Genomic DNA, 20,811 nt, shown 5'->3' with positions numbered 1-20,811 from the left:
CAAACAGAAGAAAAAAAAAAACGATAAAGGAAACGCCAAATTCTGAGGACACCAAGTCGGACTATGCATCTGAGGGTGAAGAAATTAGGACACGGCAGCCTTCAGAGGTAGATTGCCCTCTTGTTAATTCCAAAATGCTAAATCTTGTGGTGAGCAGGTACATCTGCATGGGGTGTAGATGTTCTCCTCTCACAATCACGTAAGTTTCCTAAAGATATTGAACTTTCAACCACCACTACAAAAGTTTGTAAACTGATTGGAGAATATCTGATCTTCTCTCAGTTGATTTATGACTTCACCAAAGTTCAGGCCAACTTCTCAGTGCTTATTTATAACCACAGATCACAGACCACATGGAAGTTCAGAAAAAAATAGATAAAAGGGTTACAAACTATTCACCATAAAGGGCTCACTGACAGTTTCTGTATTCCCCTGCAACTGGGGCTTCTAAGGACGTCCTAGTAGCAGTGGAGGACTGCAAAATAAAAATAAAAAAATATGAGAGAACCCCTCTAATTCCATCAAATCAATTAGGGGCATAGGCAAAATTTACTGCACCACCTGCCCCAACTACACCATTAAAGAGGACCTGTCGCCACTTTAAAATGACCGTTTTTTGCTCTTATTATATTCTTGCTTCTCCCCTGAGTATATATAGAGAAGAATCTGGCACTGCAAAATTAAAGAAAATCTTGAATTTATTGTATACAGTCAATCCAGTACTGTGCATATAAATGTGACGTTTCGGTCAATCAGACCTCTCTCAAACATGCACTATATAAAAAAGCAAAAATACAGGATTACAAACTGTCAACATGAGTATGAGTAAGTACTGTTTGTTTTTTCCCAGAGATATGGGCCTTTTCAGAGGTGTCAAACTGCATTCCTCGAGGGCCGCAAACAGGTCATGTTTTCAGGATTTCCTTGTATTGTCCAAGGTGCTGGAATCACTATGTGCAGGTGATTAAATTATCACCTGTGCAATACAAGGAAATCCTGAAAACATGACCTGTTTGCGGCCCTTGAGGAATGCAGTTTGACACCTCTGGGCCTTTTGATATAGTTCTAATTGTTATAGTATTTGCCAAGAGTATGTGGCTCATAGAGTTCCTTGGGGGCATGTGTTTAGACTTCTCTGTTTTATTACTCTGTTAACAAAAGTAGAATCCATAAAAATTAGCACTTACGGTAATAAAAAGCCTATATCTCCGGAACCGTGTGATGGATTTTTTTATAAAAAAAAACAAAAAACAAAGAATGTAATACTCAGGAATAAAATAAGAGCAAAAAGTTTCCGCTTGTGATCTGGTGACCGCTCCTCTTTAAAATAAAGCGCCTGGCTCTACTAACTGAATTAGCAACCCTGAACCCCGCTCCCGAAGCTTGCTTCATAGTGTTGTATGTAGCAAGTGTACGATTACTGTGAGTATCTGTGTTCATCCACATTCCCTGTTTTACCTCTGAATATTGTCATCTCTACAGAACGTCGCTATTCCAATACACAAGCTCCAAGACATTCATAAAGCCATGGAGCTGCTTTCCGCCTGTCAGGGTCCAGAGAAGAACCTTGACCAGGCAAGCAAATGCAAATACTAAGTTTGGGATTCACAACCAGTACCAAAACTAAGTAAGTTGTCCCCAGAAGGCTCCCAGATTCATCCATTGCTTGTTATTATGTGTTTTACATACGTTCACATGTGATTTTGATGGACCACTATAACACTCTGCTCAAAAAGTTTGGCCCAAATCTCTGGAATAAAAAAAAACCCAACAAATAGGAGGCGGGAACTTAGACAAGATGGGGGTAAAAATACCAGATTAATCAAAGCGCAATAGCAGCTATGATAAACCTGGCACATTTTAAGACTGTCTATTCCAAGTTTACGCTATCTAAGAAATGGACAGAAGTCATAAATTATGTGCCTATGTGTCTGGTGTATTCTCGGATCGTTCTTTAGCCAAAAGTACAATATATTTTCTGAATTTCATGGTATACACTGCAAAGAGTAAACTTTGGTTTAGTAAGATTTCATCCACCTAGCTGGTACTCTAATATACTGAAAATTACAACTCAAACACCCTGGTAGGAAACATTTGGGTTTATCCACCACATTGTAGAACTTACACCGTGACTGCAAAATCAGACTACACTGGCTTTGCTTGTAGTCTGTTACCATGGAGATGCCTTTTTCAAGATATTAACTGTAAACACAAATATTATGGTGTTTCTATTTGTTTACACAGGTGGATGTGTTTTAAGATTGAGTTTAGAACATAATGTTTTACAGTGGAATTTATATCCTATACTAAAATATACTTCATGCCACTGAGAACATGTGCCATAGGCTGGAGTGAGGACAGAATAATTTACATTGTGGATCTGTGTATATTGTCCTCTAATGCTGGCCTTTTCATTTTAGATGGAATTGTAATTTGTTATGGTCCGTTTGACCCTGACGAGGATACCATACGCCATGAGCCATACGCTTCATGTGGGACACGTTAGACCTGAGCAATGCTGAAGTGGTAAGTCACCAACTCCTGGGTCATTGCATTAATTGATGTAGCTGTGTCCAGTCACTGTTCCTTTTATCATATACAGCATACATAGGAGTAGAACGTCCGTAAAGGGCTGTCCAGTACTTGGATTTCCTTAGGATAGGTCATCAATATCAGATATGTGTGGGTCTGACGCAGGGCACCAGATGGAAACTATAGTGGTCCCTAATGCAATCAAAAATATTCTATGGCTCTTAGGTTTTTAGAATTTGGAAGCAAAGGTGCTCAGGTGCTGCTGCACAAGAAACGCAACATTCTTACTGTCTGCAACCCCCACTAGAGGGAGCATGGGAGCTTACTGCATACTGATTCCGTCAGCTCCATCTAGTGGTGGTTGCAGGGAGCACAAGCATAGCGGACAATGCGGAGCTCAATCTTTTGTATAGAGTAAATGCCATGAACTAAAAATATATTTTGACGCCTGCATTTTTAGAGTTTTAAAATCCAGATTAGGTTCTTTATTGATTGTTGTAAAGCCGCATCTACAAAGTGGTTAATCTATGTACAGAACTGCTGGCCCGTCCATGGTTTTGTTTTTTTATTCATCATCCCCCTAATTTTATGTATTTTTGAAGCAAATTTGAAGTAGCGTCTGTGCTTCATAGGAGATCATCAGTTTTACAATAGACTGCAATACTATGTTATTGGAGAAGCGATCGGAGGTTCAAGTTCACTAGGGGGACTAAAAAATTAGAAAAATAGAAAGTGGAAAAATATCAAACAATGAATGTGTTTGGAATCATCGAGTCAATAACTTTTGACTTTAAAAATGAATAAAGTATAATATTTATTCCTTCTTGTGAATGCTATAGTAAAACATTGATCTACGGTAATTATAGAATCGCAGTATTTTGGTCACTTCGGTTCCCCAAAAAAGATGGAACGAAAAGAGATCAGAAAGTTGTGTGGACACCAATAAAAACCAGGGTTCAGGCTGCAAAAGACAAGACCTCTGTAACCTGGAAAAATAAAGTTACGGCTGAGATTGTGGTAACGCAAAACTATTCTTTAATACAAATATGCTTTCTCCTTAAGCGCACTGATCCTTAGCACAAACACGTACAACTTTTCTAAGTGTTTACTCCAGATTTCTGGCATAAACACTTTTATAAATTGGGTCCATTGACTTCTTGTTTTTATGCTAAAATGATTGCTGGAAGTTCCAGGCCTAAAGCTTGAGGTTCTACTACTGAGCGCCTCTGATGATAGCCTGAATTGGGTCAGGTCCAGTGTTTAGGAGCAGAATCCGATCTCCCATACACTGGAACCCGACAGCCCCCAATGGAGCCTAATGACTTCTAATTGGATCGGTTAGGTGAAATCACGATGTGTGATGTTTCCACATGAGGATAGAGCTTAAAGGGGTTGTGTATGTTTACTTTAAATGTCCCAGACTACGTCCGCCTCCTCTGTGCATCCGCCTTACATGTCGGCTTTGCGCTCCAGCCCTCGGTCCTGTACCCCCACAGTGTGCAGTCGCACTTCCTGCCCTGGCTCTGCGCTCCAGCCCTCGGTCCTGTATCCCTGCAGTGCACAGTCGCTTCCTGTGCCGCCTCTTTAAATCCCACTGACCTCCCATGGCTTCACACATCACCGCAGGGACGCCAGCACACCGGACCCGCAGGTACTCTATTTTCTATGTTCCCTTCCTATCCCCTAGGCTCTGTACTTCCCGTCAACATCACAGCTGATCCCTTTTTTATGTATTCTTTGCAGCACATACTGGGAGTTTTTTTCCCCTTCCCTGACCTACATTTTCTATGCATATACGCCAAACGGTATGTCATATACCTACAATCTCCTTCCCCCCTTTACATATTTTCTCCATTTCACTTAACCCTATACTATTCCCTCTCTACAGTTTTCACTGGAGCCTGCCTTATGCTACTATCTGTCCCGCAATTTCGGGGTACCTTCCACACTTCTTTTCGTCTACAACAAGGTTAGTCGCCCTTTGTCTCACTACTAGACTTGCATTGCTTTTTTCAGGCTTTGTCAGAACCATATTTTTGGATGTCATTTGCCGATGTGTACGCCACCTTTCATGTCAGCTCTATGAATGTATATTTCACTAATTCAACTAGTGGCATGATGTATATATTTAATGTGTATATAAAGTGTCTGGATTAGATAGATGTCACTGTATATGGCTCTACAACCTCAGCCAGCAGTTGTTGCACATGACTAATGTATAGCACCTTTGTGTAAATTTTTTTGTACTTTTTTGTATTTCTTTGTTCATATTAGTAATATATTATAATTCTTATTGTCTTTCCATCTGTCCCGCAATTTCGGGGTACCTTCCACACTTCTTTTCGTCTACAACAAGTGAGGTTTGACAAAGGCCCACAGCAGGGCCGAGACGTTACCTCAGTACCTTTATACTATTGTGGTGACCCCAGCTTCGCAATATCACTGTGGTGAACATAATAAATTACTCCTTTGCATATGAAAAAAACAAAAACTCTAGTGCGGCTGTTTTTTACTTATCCGCCTTACATGTGTACAGCATATTCCGGGTGCACAGTAGGAGTTGACCCGACTCCATTCACGGTGGGTGTCGACCTTGTTATACAGCCAGCGTCTTCCTCTAACAGCAGCAATCAGAGCTTGTGCTGATCCCTGCTGATTAACCATTTTAATACCTCTTTAATCTCTGTGCAACCTGTAGACGACCTATGTAGATCTCTGATGGCAGTACCTGTGTATCTATTACAGGGCGCTGCGTCCTCCAGGCTGGCTGTCTCAGGGGTATTGTGGTGTAAGAGTGGCTTCCCACAAGACATGAGTTGGCTTTATAATCCGTATTTATGACAAGTAAGTATTAGTTGTTATTATCAGTGTCTTTAGGGGTTGTGGGGGAACGCTGAGAAATGCTGCTGTACAGTAGATGATGTCAAGGATCCTTCTGCCTGTTTCTTAATAATAATAATCTTTTATTTATATAGCACCAACATATTCCGTAGCACTTTACAGTTTTGCACACATTATCATCGCTGTCCCTGTTGGGGCTCACAATCCAAATTCCCTATCAGTATGTCTTTGGAATGTGGGAGGAAACCGGAGAACCCGGAGGAAACCCACGCAAACACGGGGAGAACATACAAACTCCTTGCAGATGTTGTCCTTGGTGGGGTTTGAACCCAGGACCCCAGCGCTGCAAGGCTGCTGTGCTAACCACTGCGCCAGTGTAAAGAAGATGGTAGAAATGAATTTCCTTTGTGTCCAAAAAGATGCGATCAACGCGCGTGACTTCAGTCCTCATCCGAGAAATAACCGGAGAGTAAACCTGGAGGGAATTTTCCAAGCCGTTTCTGCAGCAGGGGTTGTCCTACCAAAGCTGGTGTCTACATGCAGGGCCGGTATGCATTGCCTATATGCTTTATGCCTGTACTGTATATACCTACCTCCTGAGGCCATGCTGCATGTCGCCAATACTTGGCATTCATTTCATTGCGAGAGTAAAGGCCCTAACTTGTGAACACATTGTGTGTATAGTATACCAAATAATTGCTGTCTTTTTTACACCATACCCATGCAGTGTAGTGCTGCAAGTTGAAAAAGAAACAACCCTAAAATAATAATTGTACCTAAAAGTCGTATCAACCCAAACAAACTTTAAATAGATTTTTTATTTTAAGGGTTTTGCCAATATTTTATTTTTTTTTCCTGTAATGTCATAAACAGAAATCAGTAGTACAAGTGAATACAAGAAACTTTGTAATTTATCTTAGTACAGAAATCAGCTTTTTTCTTAATTTCTTCTCTCTTCCCGCCTCTCAAATTCACCATCCATTCTAAAAACTAATAAAATCTGTATTGATGGACTATCCGTTTTACAATTTGCAGCTATAAAATGAGAGAAAATGAAGGGGAGAGAAGAATGAGGGAGAGAGCAGAAAGACGATGCTGGATTCACATCTACACTGCTCACTACTACTAAATAATGTCCTCCATGCAGCTGCTGCTTATGGACATGTGCTACCTAGAGACAGGAAAGGAAAAATCAATCCCTCATGCCTGTGTGTGCTGTGTGTAGGAGACATCATAGCATCTAGTCTACACCCAGTAGCTCAGAGAAAACTGGAAATGAGTGAAAAATGTCGGATATGTAATGGCCAGAAATTGTGTTATTCCTCATATGCACACATGGCAGCTTATTTTGAAAAGTCATCTGAAATTACAGGTACGCTTTAAAAATGATTAGATTGGGGATCCTACTCGTTCTCTTTTTAAAGGGGTCACAGTGCACCTAAAGTCCCAGATAAGGCCTTTAATAATAGTAATAATGTTCAGACCCATTCTGTTTCTCAGCTAACTCGGCCGGGAGTATGGGGGGGTGTCTTATAGTCCGATTGTAGTTTACCGGGGAGAGCAGCGGCAGTTGAGCGTGTTCACAGGCGGCAGAGTCGCTGCTGTAGGAAGCCAGCAGTAGAAGGAGTGGTGCGATGAGAACGTAAAGAGTTTTTATTCTGAAGTCTGAGGGCAGATCTACTTTAATTGTGTTGATTGACGAAAAGTTTGGTGCTCGCAAGTTGCTGTTATTTGGGCAGAGCGATCAGTTTTGGTCAGAGTATGCATCGGTCCCAATTTTTGGAAGTGAGCTTGGCATTGCCAGACGTTGCAGACCAATATTGGTTACTTTGTCTACACAAGACCAAACTCTTAGCTACTTGTCAATCGATGAACCAACAGCAGAAGAATAGCTGTCGGCCAAACCAGGGTGCGGCCCAGAGTTATTAAAGCTGTAAAAGTACCAAAATTGGGTCAATAGTTGAAACTGAAATGTCCCTGTTATTTTTTTTTTTTGCTTTTCCGTCCTGATCTGTTTGTTCTGTTCGTTGTATCTGTAACAATATAATGTTTCTCTTCTCCTCAGGTTGTAGAGGAAGCTCTGGACAAAGCTGGGGAAGGTCGCACACGTATCGCCATCGCTCACCACCTGTCCACCATTCAGAACGCAGAAGAAATCGTCGTGATCCAGAACGGAAACGTTGTAGAACAAGGGTCACGTCAGTAGATGAAGGGGGTGTATCACTCATTGGTCACAATACAGCTCGGACCCACACGAGAAAGACATGCGAGCGGACATTGCAGATTCAGATGTTACTGTGAATCCAAGGACCCATTAACGGGCCAGCACTACGGACATCGGGGCTGGATCTCTCGCTCTTTGTTCTTTCTAATGAGAACCAAACGTGAAATGACAAAAATGAATGTTATGTTGTGTAAGAATGGGTTATGTCGCGTTATTTACAGTGTATGTTGGGAGGGAGCAAAGGCGTTGTTATAGAGTCCCGGATGATGAGCGCTCCACTAGTGATGGTGGTGCTGTTCTCTGTATGCGCTATTCACTTATTCCCGGATGCCGTTTTAAAAAGGAATAAGACCCCATCACAATCTCCATTTCAGTGCATATCGGCGGTTGTTGAGGGACCTTAATCTCTCACCGCCATTTTAAAATGGCATCTGGAAATAAGTGAATAGCCCGACGGGCGAAGTTCCCACCGGTGACAGCTGTACATGACATCTGACACCCTGCGGTATCGGCCCCGAGACAGCTGTATGTAAGTGGTTAAAAAAAGGGGGTTAAAACCCCCTCTTTGATAGGATTGACCACCCACGATCGTAATCACAAGTGCCATGATACCTCGAGGTCATGTGATGACTCCAGGCTACGGAGGCCTGTGAGATCAAGGGTCTTACTTTTTTTTCCTTCCACGTTGTTTAGTTCTCGTGAAGCACCAGAAGGGTTAATAAACTTCTTGAATGTGGTTTTGAGCACCTTGAGGGGTGCAGGTTTTAGAATGGTGTCACACTTGGGTATTTTCTGTCATATTGACTCCCCAAACTCACTTCAAATGTGATGTGGTCCCTAAAAAAAATGTTGTTGGAAAAATGAGAAATCGCTGGTCAACATTTAACCCTTATAACGTCCCAGCAACAAAAAAAAATTATTTCCAAAATTGTGCTGATGTAAAGTATACATGTGGGAAATGTTTTGTATTAACTATTTTGTGTGATATGACTCTCTGATTTAAGGGCACAAAAATTCAAATTTTCAAAATTGCAAAATTTTCACAATTTTTGCCAAATTTCTTTTTTTTTTCATAAATAAATGCAAGTCATATCGAAGAAATTTTACCACTAACATGAAGGACAATATGTCACAAAAAAACATTCTCAGAATCAGTGGGATCCATTGAAGCGTTCCAGAGCTATAACCTCATAAAGTGACAGTGGTCAGAATTGTAAAAATTAGCTTGGTCTTTAAGTACAAAATTGATTCTGTCACTAAGGAGTAAATGTTGGAAAGTACTTTGAGTTTTTTTTAATTTTTTTTAAAACTTTTTAATAGTGCTGTATTTAATGAGGAACATACAATTGTCTTTCTGAACTAATGAGGGCTTTTCCAGTGAGTGCTAGTAAGTCCAGGGTCACACTTGCGCAAGTCTCTTGTATCAATACCCGGCACTGCCGCCGGCACTCGAGACCGGAGTATGCGGCTGCATAGAAATACATGCAGCTGAACGCTCCGGTACCGAGTGTCGGCGGCAGTGCCGGTATTGATGCGAGAGACTCGAGCGAGTTTTTTGCATCACACTCGCAAGTGTGACCCCAGCCTAATGGCCATGATGGCAGTGAGCGCGCAGGGGGCCGTGCCATCCCAACCCTGAGGGATGTCGTCACCAGCAAGGAGGAGGAGGCAGCCTTATCCTCTTCATGGCTTGTCCTCCTCCTTGCGAGCTACAGGTTGGGGAACCCTGTGGTAATTAAAGTACCGAAAAAAAAAAAAATGTTTATGGAATCTCACATTTTTCAATTTTGAAACACTTGGAATTTTTTTTCGCTTGATGCAATGAATGATGTCAGTGAAAATGTTCAATTCGTCCTGCGAAAAAGAAGCCCTCATACAGTTATCGGGACAGAAAAATAAAAAAGTTATGGCTCTTGCAAGAAGAGGAGGAAAAAACTAAAACAATAAAAAGGAAATTCGCCGTGGTAGGAAGGGTTTTAAAGAACCCATTTGTTTTCTGATCTGAAAGTTTTAATTTACTCTCAGTGAGGTTGAGGGAGAATGTTTTTTTGTTTTTTTTAATTTACTGCTTTTGAAGAACCTAGTGGCAGTGAATTTTTTTTTTTTTTTACAGTGGATTTTGGAACTCGTCAGAAAACTCCATGTGAACACACCCAAACAGTTATCTGTTCGAACTGTTGGCATGGTGGATGCAAGAACATTTAGTACCAGGAGATGGCAGTAAAGTAATGTACAATACTAGATGCAAAAATTAAAAAGAAAAAAAAAAAAGATATTAAAACGTCTGCCGATAACAAGAATTTTTAGATATGAATTCGATAGATATCTATAGGAATATGAGCTGATTAGGAAGTTCACTAGTTAGAAAACTATCTAACAGATGTTGAATAGATTGATATATGCAGAATAGATATTTGGTCAATAGTAATATGGAAAAAATCAGGGAAAGAAAATGTCTCCGGTCTCACAGTGAAAATATTTTTTTTTTTTATCTGAAAGTATAAGCCATGATTTAAGTAATTTTCCCAGATAACCCATTTTCAATTTTGTCTACAAAACTCCCTCAAGCTCCAGATGTAAAGATGTGACATCTTAATAGCTGGATAAAAGCTTTGTATAGCCCTCATCCATATACAGTGTGAAAAAAGAAATCCTTAGTTCGGTTTAATATGATGGCAACACTGGATATGAGAACAGAAAATGGACAGTGACCAGATGACTGTTGAAAAAATAGCTAAAATCAATGTAAGCCCAGTCAATACAAGTGTGCAGGTACAACCAAACTCACATACAGAACCAAGGAAATCTACAAGAGAAAACAAAAGTAAACCACCTGTACGTCTGGTAAGACATATCTCAGCTGTCTCTAGAAGGGGAGGCCGCTAAATGACTGAAGAAAAATAAATGAATGTATTCCATGTCAACCAGGGATGCGTTGATGTGAGCTGAAATGAGGACCACTAGTGCAGCGCCCCAGAGGCTTGGTCATTGCAGTAACGTTGCTCTGCTACTAAGGGGAGTGATGGTATGTCTGATGGCACTAAAGGAGTTCATCTGACCAGGTATCACCAGCACACATTATACTTCACACTCCGGCCACTAGGGGGAGCAAAAGGTTTTATTTACTAGGCCACTCCTCACACTGATAAAACTAGGGGTTGGATAGGAAGTTAGGCAGAAGCTGACTGTGTTTTGTCCAGGCAACATCCTGTGGCAGGGGGTGTTGCGGGGAATATTCAGGGGGGTCCCTGTCAGGCGTGGGAACCTGGCAGGTACCTAGCGACTAGAACAGAATGTTACGGAACCGCGCCTGCACCAACCGCGGCGGTATCCTAAGAAAGAGACACGAAGCGAAGGATATTGTGGACAGTGAGAAACGAGATCAAGCACAAAGGAGAGCCAGTAGGAGTCGTGCCCGGAGAACGGCAACATCCTACTGAGGCGCGTAGCCGGTGGCCAGAACACAGAGGAAGTAACTGACTATGCCTTACTTCAAACTCCGCAGGACAGTTAATTATAGGTTGGCTGTCTACCTTACATCACCTAAGCAGACATAGGGGGCAACGCGTGGAGAGGGGCGTCTCTAGGGTCCCGGAAGAAGTCCGAGCCTTCCCGTCAAACGGGTGCGTCCTAGCCATAACATACCTGGGGGACGGAGAACTAGAAAGAACTGGAACGAATTAGAAAGAACGAGAATAGAAGTTGTGAGGACTATCCCGAATGCTCAGCAGGGAAGCACTACAACACACAGGCGCTAGTGGTAGGCAACGATTTCCACCTGCAAAGGGAACCCTGGATGTGCCTTCGGACCGGCCGGTCTCAGACAGCCCTGTGCTCTGGATTGCAGATCCTGAAGTCTTCAGTAAAGAGGTAAAGAGACTGCAACCTTGTGTCCTCGTTATTGACTGCACCTCACACCATCACCATCCACCTTACTGGGAAGCCCTGGGGACATACTTTACCTGTGGGAAGGTTCACCATCTAGCTGCCATCACATCACCCCAGTGGACCCCAAGCAGCGTCGGTCGCCCTGACCGAACACCACAGGTGGCGTCACGAAACCTTGACAAACTACCATCACCCCTTTTATTGGATGCCCCTTAGCAGGGTCACGGACCGGGTCCAGCCACCGTGACAACCCCAGAACTGAGACAGAGAGGACCGGTACCGAGTAACCTGTGGCCCTGTGTCTGGGGGCGCTCCACTCACACATAGGGTTGTACAGTTTGAAACAAGAGAAAAGAAGACGGTGGGATTATGCTCACCTTTATGGGTTGTGTCAGGCACAACACCCTCTATGGGGTGTATGTTCAGTTGCTGTTGCTCCATGTGTAAAAGATAAATCCTCAGTAGAATAATGGTTTTGAAGAAGGGAGATCCATGGATAAACTGCTGAGCTGTTTTGCATAGAAAAGTCATCACACAAGATATGGTGCAAAAGGAGAAAAGCTCGAGTCGCTGCGTTTCAAAGCTGTACCAGCTCCTTTATCAAGATAAAACTACAGAAGACTCTAAGGCTTCTTTCACACTTCCTTCGGCAGGCGGCCATCAGAATGCGTCGATGTAACGTATCGACGGATGTCTTAAAAATAGTGAAAAATGGACGTAACACATCCAGTTTTCTGACGGATGCGTTGAACTAAGCGCTGCCCGAATTTCAATGTATAAAATTCTGGAGAGAGAGATTTTCCCCTGACTAGAAAATCCTTCCAGGCATGCTCAAAATACAAAAATGGGATACATCGCTGGATTCCTGTTTTTGACGGTCAACGACGGATCCTGCGTCCATAGGCGTCCATTATAGCCGACGACGGGCAGCGCAGGATCCGTCGCTGAGCGATTTTCCGACGTGAAAAAATGTTACTCTGAACGTTTTCTCAGCCCGACGTACAGCAATTTTCCGACAGATCCAGTGTACGACGGGTGAAACGGATGGCCATCCGTCACAATCCATCGCTAATAAAAATTTGCAGGATCCTGTTTTTTCAAAAATCGACGGATTTTGATGGGAGCTAAAAGACGGAAGTGTGAAAGAGGCCCTATAGCAGACAACTTTGCTTGTTAGCGTCTTCTGTAGTTTTGTCTTGATCATAGAGCTGAAATGCGTCGACCCAATACACTGCATTTCTCCTTTTGCACTATATCTTTTGGGAGACTTTTCTATGCAAACCAGCTCTGCAATTTATCTGTGGATCTCCTTTCTTTCTATCCAGCCAGGAATGTCTGGCACTCACACTAATGAATAGAGTTAGGCTACTTTCACACTCGCGTCGGGCAACGTCCGTCGCAATGCTTCGTTGTGGAGAAAAAATGCATCCTGCAAAGTTGCCCGCAGGATGCGTTTTTTTCTCCATAGACTTTCATTAGCAACGCATTGCGACGGATTGCCACACGTCGCATCCTTCGTGCGACGGATGCGTCGTGTTTTTGTAGTCCGTCGGGACAAAAAAACATTCCATGCAACGTTTTTTTGTCCGTCGGTTCTGCATTTTCCGACCACACATGCGCGGCCAGAACTCCGCCCCCTCCTCCCCGGACCTTACAATGGGGCAGCGGATGCATTGTAAAACTGCATCCGCTGCCCCCGTTGTTCTTTTTTTTTTCACAGCTAGCATCGGTACGTCGGGCCGACGCTAGTGTGAAAGTAACCTTAACCAAGCATTTTGATGTGAAGTTCCATTTGGAATCTTCAAGAATTAGGAACACTGGACTTACAGTAGTGCCCATCTGAGGACATGGCCATAAATATATTTGAAAAACCATAGATTGCAGACAGAGACATTTGGAACTGCTGAAGTAGCTGCATCGAATGGCTTGAGAAGGGCATATTGGAATACACAACAGCTGCAGGCTTGTGTTTTAGCACAATAGATGTTGCTGGGTTATATGTTACAGTTTGGTAATACTGTATTGACTGACCTCTTTATGTATAGCATTCCACATACATGTAGCTAAATCCAGAAAATAATCAACTTATTACAGTGGCTTTATCCTTTTTTCTACTGCATCAAATCTCTGAAAAGATGGGTGGTGCGGTCCTAATAAACAATAACATCACAAAATAGTTCCAGATGTCGAATGAATAAAGATAAGAAAACAACATTATCCTTTCAATTGAAGCCCGTTGCCAAATATTATAAAATCTATGTGGATTTTTGTTGCACATTATTGTTGCAGGATGACCTATGGCTGTGTGGGCTGGTATTAATTCAATGCAAAAAAAATCAAAATGAAGGCACTTATTGTGTAACTCTTGGCTCCATCTTCATGTGTCAGGAAGAAGGAACAGATAGAAAACATATACATTTTATTGTGGGGTCTGAGTGGGTGTCTCCCAACAGGCTCATAAAGATGGAAACTCCAACGCCATGTATTTACGAGTAAGACCAACCTTAATGTCTCACATCCACCAGAGAAATTTAAAAAAAAAAAACTTCAAAAATGCAATTTATAAGATAACAGTCAGTAAGCGAAAGATTTGGAAATTTGAAGACAGGATGTATGAGGAATGCTTATCATGAGAAAATGTCCAAATGCACAATTTCATATTGTACTTTAATTAAATTCAACTAGGTTTGCTATATACAGATTTTTTCTCTTTTGCAGTTGCCCAGTGTATAGGAAAGCAATAGCCTGCATTTTCCAGTACAGAAAGAAAAAAATATATGGTGCATTGTACCCCGATGGAGGTGAAAAGTACTCTTTTGGCACTACATTTGGAGACTGCAGCCTTATGGCTAGATTTGGTGTACGTGCCACTAGTCCTAGTGGAGACAGTTGTGGTCAACAATTTATGTGCCTATGTATTATTCACCCCCCTTCTCCCTGTTTTGGCCGTCAGTCTTTCTAGTTTATGCAGTAATCTTGTATTATTTTTATATTTCCGGTTGTTGTAATTAGCGAATATCAATGATGTGCAGAATGAGGGCTCATTCAGACGTCAGTCATTTTTTTAACGAGAAAAATTATCCAAGTTTCATCAGATTTTTTTTATCAGATTTTCATGAGACTTTGGTCCAAGCTACATCAGATTTTTTTCGAACGGGAAAAATGTTTCTCCAGTTTCTCCTGTCAAACAGTCTGTGAAAAATAGACATGGTAAGGATGGCATCCGATTTTTCACGGATCAATGTACTAACAATTAGCAAGGTTGATCCAACACTCAGCGGATCAGTATCGAACAAGTCTCTATGCTTTTGTGCAGACTTCTCAGACCGAGCAAAAAATTGGACAGGTGAACTACCATACAGAGCAGTGTTTCTCAACTCCAGTCCTCAAGAACCCACAACAGGTCATGTTTTCAGGATTTCCTTAGTATTGCACAGGTAATAATTTCATCACCTGCTCAAGCATTAATTCCATCGCCTATGCAATACTAAGGAAATCCTGAAAATATGACCTGTTGTGGGGTCTTGAGGACTGGAGTTGAGAAACACTGATATAGACAATAATAGGTACGAGTGCTATCTGTGAAATACAGTATGATGAAAAACTGACGTCTGAATGAGCCCTAAACTTCACAGCTTTTGCAAAGTTGTAGCTTGGGTTTCTTATACTCAGGGCACAAAATATAGTTTGGTGCCCTAGTCTTATATCTAGATACTGTCACGGGGGTATTGGGTAGACTAAAGCTGATTACCCGGGCCCCTGCGATATCCCTCAGACTAGGGAAAACCCTGTCTGTCCCTCTCCCAGAATTTACACTGATGGTGTGCTTGTCTGGGTCGCCAGGCCTGACCCTGACTCCTGTTTCAGCCCTATGCTGAAACCTCGAACTGCCACCCAGTGATAAGACCACACACCAACCTACACAGAAAGTACAGACAGGGAAAACTAAAAACGCACCTCGCCGCAGACACACAGGAAAACACTATAATGTGCACAGGGCAAAACTAAACCCAAATATAGGAAGGAGAAATAGGACAAAGGATAATACACCACCAGATACGATACTTCAACTCCTAGACCACCACTGCAGACTGAGATCACCAGGCACAAGACACAAGCTATAATCGGCGACGCCCAAAGTCCAGAATGACTATTTAAAGGCCACGGGAGTGACCCAGCCTCCAACCAGATTACCAGCCAGATTAACCCTGGATAACCTGAATAAAATCTAGCCGGCACCACTGAGCGTATAGTGGACAAATGTGGAATTACCGCTGTATGTCGGACGCCCTAGTGTGAACAGCGTCCGACATGACAGATACCATGGATAAGGCAAAATGGTGTGTTGGTGTCCACTTTTTGGCATCCAAGCGTGTGATCCACCAGTCTCCTGCCAGCTATACCCTTAAGTCATTGATATCTGATAACAGGCACCAAAGATGGAGAAGACAGTGGGGAAAAATGGAGCAGTAGTTTGCTATCCGATTACAGAATAGCTTTAGTAATAGGTGTATTATTTATTCCCAATGGTTATACAGCACCAACATATTCCACAGAGATTCACACTATTGACATCACTGCCCAATAGGTCTCCTAATTATTTAAGACCTTTTCATATGCACACTGAGGTCAGTCTCCGTAGGGAAACACCAAAAGGTGTAATGATCATGGTCGCAGAGGGTGCAACCGTCACCGGGTCCATGCCAATTGACGACATGCATTGCCTGGAGAAGAACAAGGGACATTATTACTGGAAGATGCCTAGGATGGAGGACATTGTTTATGGGATGGGGTCTAGGATTGAAGGGGGAATAATTACAGGAAGGGGTCAGAAGAGTGGACGTTATTACTGACATTGGCCAGAAGGGGGACATTATATAATTGGAAGGGGGCTTAGGATGGGGGACGTTATACTAGGAAGGGGACCACTGATGGGGGACATTATATCAGGAAAATACCCAGGATGAGAGACATTATATCAAGAAGGGACCCAAGATGGGGGGCATTACAGTATATCAAGAAGGGGCCCAGGATTGGGGACATTATATCAGGTAGACATTGTTATAGAATGGGAACAATGGGGGGGCATTATATCAGGAAGGGATCCAGAATGGTGGCCATTACAGCAGGAAAAGGCCCAGGATGTGGGACATTGTTATTGGATGTGGAGGCATTATTAAAGAAAGGGGCATAGAAAAGGGACATGATTCCTGGAAGGGGCCGGGAGGGGAGCTGTATTACTGGAAGGGGCCAAGTCATGGGACATTATTACAGGAAGGAGACAGGACAGGAGATATTATTACATGGGGGGGGGGACTGTGAAGATCCATGCTTTTATAATGGCCCATACATCTGTTCAACATACAAGTGAGGACCCAGGTCCAAATTTAAACACTTGAATTGTAACACTCATCTGTTAATGTAATCATACATTCCCAGGCTGAATAATAGAGTAATGAGGCAAGGTGTCGAGGAAAATATGCTGAAGAATTTTTATAGTTAATAAAGGATCCTCATCTCGTTGTCAGAATGGAGAATGGTTACAATGATCATCTACTTTTTTGGAGGCCTTATCATGCATTACACAGACAACCCATTCGTATGAATTACAACTGTGTAATGTTTCATTACCCCTTTATGAAGCTGCAAAGTAACTGAGGATCCGACTTGATTATAGCGAGACACTTTGTGATCAGTTTGTTGTTGAGGATCCCTTCCGACAAGTAGGAAATGTCCGAAGTGGAGAATCAGAAATTCAGTTTTGTAATAATAATCTGTGGCATGCACAAGGTTAATAAAACGGATTATTGTCCTGCTATGAACGGAAAACTTATTATCGGCTCTAAAGCTCCTAATTTTGTTTGTTTCTATGAGAAAGGCTTTTGGGGAGAATCTTGATTAAAGCACAATACATTTCTGAGAAAACGACGGAAGGATGTCTGCCGCAGTCTTACAAGAATGCCTTATATAATAAAATAGGCATTTATTAATTTCCATAGATGGAGAGAATCAGGCGGTCTCCTGCGCCTTGTGTCTTCTTGAGGTCGGAGTCTTGAGACAAGCTGGCATTTCCCTGAGATGTGTTTAATATGAGACACACAGTTCGGTATGTTTGCCGGTCAGGTTTAATACTCGGCGGCGGCTCGGGCAGAATGAGGCTTCTGTGCTTCAGTTTGTTTGATTAAGCATTTCACGGCTCCAGCGATGGACGGGAGTTGGCTGAATCTGTTAAAAATGAAAAACATTTTGAGAAGAAACAGGAAATCAGACTTCAAATGTTTCCCACTTTCTAGCTGCGTTAAGTGCTTCTGCAAATAAAAGGTTTTAAATACTTAAAAGAGAGTATTTATGTAGAGCGGAGCCTCACAATAACACACCAACAATGTCAGGATGGGGAGGAAAAAGCCACGTCCAGTAACCGGACAGAAATGAATGGAAGCTTTTACAAATATTAATCTCTGCTTCCTAGGACTCCACTTTTATGTGGAAACCCGGCTATGGGGAGCAATAAAGTGAAGCCTGGGTGACTACAAGTCTAAGACTTGATGAGATACTAAGTAGTTATGCTACTGACTTGACAGTAATAACTTAAAGGGTGGTCAACCGGGATGGATTGGTGGGTGGATCCGTGTAGAAGAGAAAAGCTATGTAATGTGTACAGATCCATGTATACTGAAGTAATACATATTCAAATCATTTAACCATTTTGTAGACCTCAGAATGACCCCCACGGACCACTACAAATGTGCATCATCCTTAATAAAATTAATATTAACACTTGTACTAATAATTTCCAGCTCATTTTTATATCTGGGAGTAGTGGTAAGGCTGTGTAGATGCTTGTCCTTCAATAAAAATTAAAAGTTTTCTATAGAGATCCGATGTGCCAGTCATGTGAAATCTGGTATGGAAGCCATATGCAAATCTGTCTGGGAGTGCACAGGGGGGTGTCAATACTTCTTCCAAGTGCTTGTACACTAGATTCCTCATGATTGGCACATCAGACCTATGCAAAAAAAGGTATTATTTTGGGCCAGTAGCTGACCAGGCAGTTACTGTCATGTCCCATGACTTGGGAATCATACAGTGTTGTATCATTGTATTGTTGTTAATATTCTGCTTTGCAATCAGTTTGCCTTTTAGAAGTTTGTCCCGTTTCTCTCCCTGTAGCCCAACTCTGATGTAATAAACCCCTCCCATTTTCCTCAGTTAGTGTTTGTCAACCATCTTCGTCTGAAGTTCATCTCGGTACATCAATGCTTCAGAATTGTCTTTTTACCTATTGCAGTTGTTGCAGCTTCTGCTGTTACTATTGTTCATAATTCAAGAATTCAGCCTGAGAATAAACTTCTTCTGGAATCTTCATACGTTCCTCTGCAGTCGAGTCAAGCTATCTGATGAAGTTTCATTGTGTGAGTACTGGTTTAGTACAGACATCCATAGAAGCGCTGTCTCAAGAGCGCGACACAGCCTAGATATAGAGTCATAATAGAGACAGGTGAGGAGCTAAATCAATTTGATAACATATTGTTATAATATACGGTAAGTAGAATTTCCTGGATGAATCTGAGTGAATCGGCTGAATCTCAATCTGGGCAGATTTGAACAAAATTTGGGTGCATAGATAATAATAGTAGGCAGGAGTGAACTTATAGTGTCCATACACATTACAGACAAGTCATCCTAATCAGCAGATTCTGTGGGATCAGCTAACTACACATATGTGTAAGCAGATGGACATATTGTCCATGTTCCCACTTGAAGGATCAAGCATAATGTTATGTGATGTTGTGCTGTGTAATGTGAATATTGTTATGCGTTAAAGATGTTTGTATGTGTAATGATTTTCATTCTTAGTAATAAAGCTGTATTCTGCCCAGCAACAGGCAGCTGACAGGGACAGTGAGAGTCAAGAGTTGGGTCTACCCCAGAGAGGAATGGCCAATGTAACAATATCAGAGACTACTTCCTGGTAGTGAGTAACATATTGAATGGAGTACATAGAGAGAGGACCTGAGGTCCAATGTGAGCAGAGACGCATTCTGGGGTGTCTCTGAGGTGAGAGTAGACCAAAGCAAAGAGATAGCAAGATCCGGAGCAAAAGTGAATGATAGACAGAGTGATCTACCAAAGACAGGTCTTGGGAGAGGACGCATAGCAGAAAGGCACAGAGAATGTAATGGGCCTAAACAGGATTGAGTACGTAAGATGAGTAAAGTGCCTGGGCGGGAGTTCCAGAGCATCAGTATTAGAGGACTGTCCATATTGGCACCCTATGGGGAAAGAAGATGCGGAGCTGTTGCTTAAGTAAATGACGGCTACCAGGCACACATAAAATTGGCCATTTTTATGCGCTAAAAGCTCTCATTTTTCATATTTCTAGTGCAGTAATGCAGTTCAAATTTCGTGTTTTCAAGTTTACATGTTTTAGCGCTGCAGTGTGCTGCCTTATTTACTTAACTATATACGAGTTGGCGACTCTAGGTTCAGCACCTGTTCACACTTAGTCTATGTTTGGATGTGCCGGTCAGGTTTTTGAAATGTATTCTTTAGCCTTCTGATTGTGCACTCCACCTCCTAGCTTCAGGTGTTTTAATTACTGCAGGTCCAATACCCCTCCACAGAGAGAGAGAATTTTAGTCTAGGAAGAGGTTTTCACATGTACCCATTCAGATGGAGACGTTTATTCTCAGCGAGGTAAGGCAAGTTTTAGGACCTGGTATAAGAGAGATGCCATAAAGGGGCTACCAGGTACACATAAAATTGGCCATTTTTATGCGCTAAAAGCTCTCATTTTTCATATTTCTAGTGCAGTAATGCAGTTCAAATTTCGTGTTTTCAAGTTTACATGTTTTAGCGCTGCAGTGTGCTGCCTTATTTACTTAACTATATACGAGTTGGCGACTCTAGGTTCAGCACCTGTTCACACTTAGTCTATGTTTGGATGTGCCGGTCAGGTTTTTGAAATGTTTTTGAAATTACAGACAAGTCATCCTAATCAGCAGATTCTGTGGGATCAGCTAACTACATATATGTGTAAGCAGATGGACATATTGACAATGTTCCCACTTGAAGGATCAAGCATAATGTTATGTGATGTTGTGCTGTGTAATGTGAATATTGTTATGCGTTAAAGATGTTTGTATGTGTAATGATTTTCATTCTTAGTAATAAAGCTGTATTCTGCCCAGCAACAGGCAGCTGACAGGGACAGTGAGAGTCAAGAGTTGGGTCTACCCCAGAGAGGAATGGCCAATGTAACAATATCAGAGACTACTTCCTGGTAGTGAGTAACATATTGAATGGAGTACATAGAGAGAGGACCT

The 20,811-nt window shown here is 42.1% G+C and overlaps 1 long non-coding RNA gene across 2 annotated transcripts; it reads left to right on the top strand.

Annotated features, from left to right (window-relative positions):
* LOC138643560 (uncharacterized) lies at positions 1 to 8,711 on the top strand. Of its 2 annotated transcripts, none has more exons than XR_011314183.1 (9): positions 1 to 107; positions 1,483 to 1,627; positions 2,421 to 2,526; positions 3,399 to 3,549; positions 4,006 to 4,183; positions 4,276 to 4,337; positions 4,421 to 4,501; positions 5,278 to 5,376; positions 7,439 to 8,711. It is a non-coding gene; the product is annotated as an uncharacterized lncRNA (long non-coding RNA). The 2 variants fall into 2 exon arrangements; XR_011314182.1 differs by having other exon boundaries at positions 3,953 to 4,183.
* Positions 8,712 to 20,811: the final 12,100 nt, after the last annotated feature.

This window comes from Ranitomeya imitator, chromosome 6 (assembly GCF_032444005.1).
Source record: "Ranitomeya imitator isolate aRanImi1 chromosome 6, aRanImi1.pri, whole genome shotgun sequence".
In the NCBI taxonomy this organism is placed as follows: Eukaryota; Metazoa; Chordata; class Amphibia; order Anura; family Dendrobatidae; genus Ranitomeya; species Ranitomeya imitator.
This window is presented reverse-complemented; position numbering and strand designations above follow the sequence as displayed.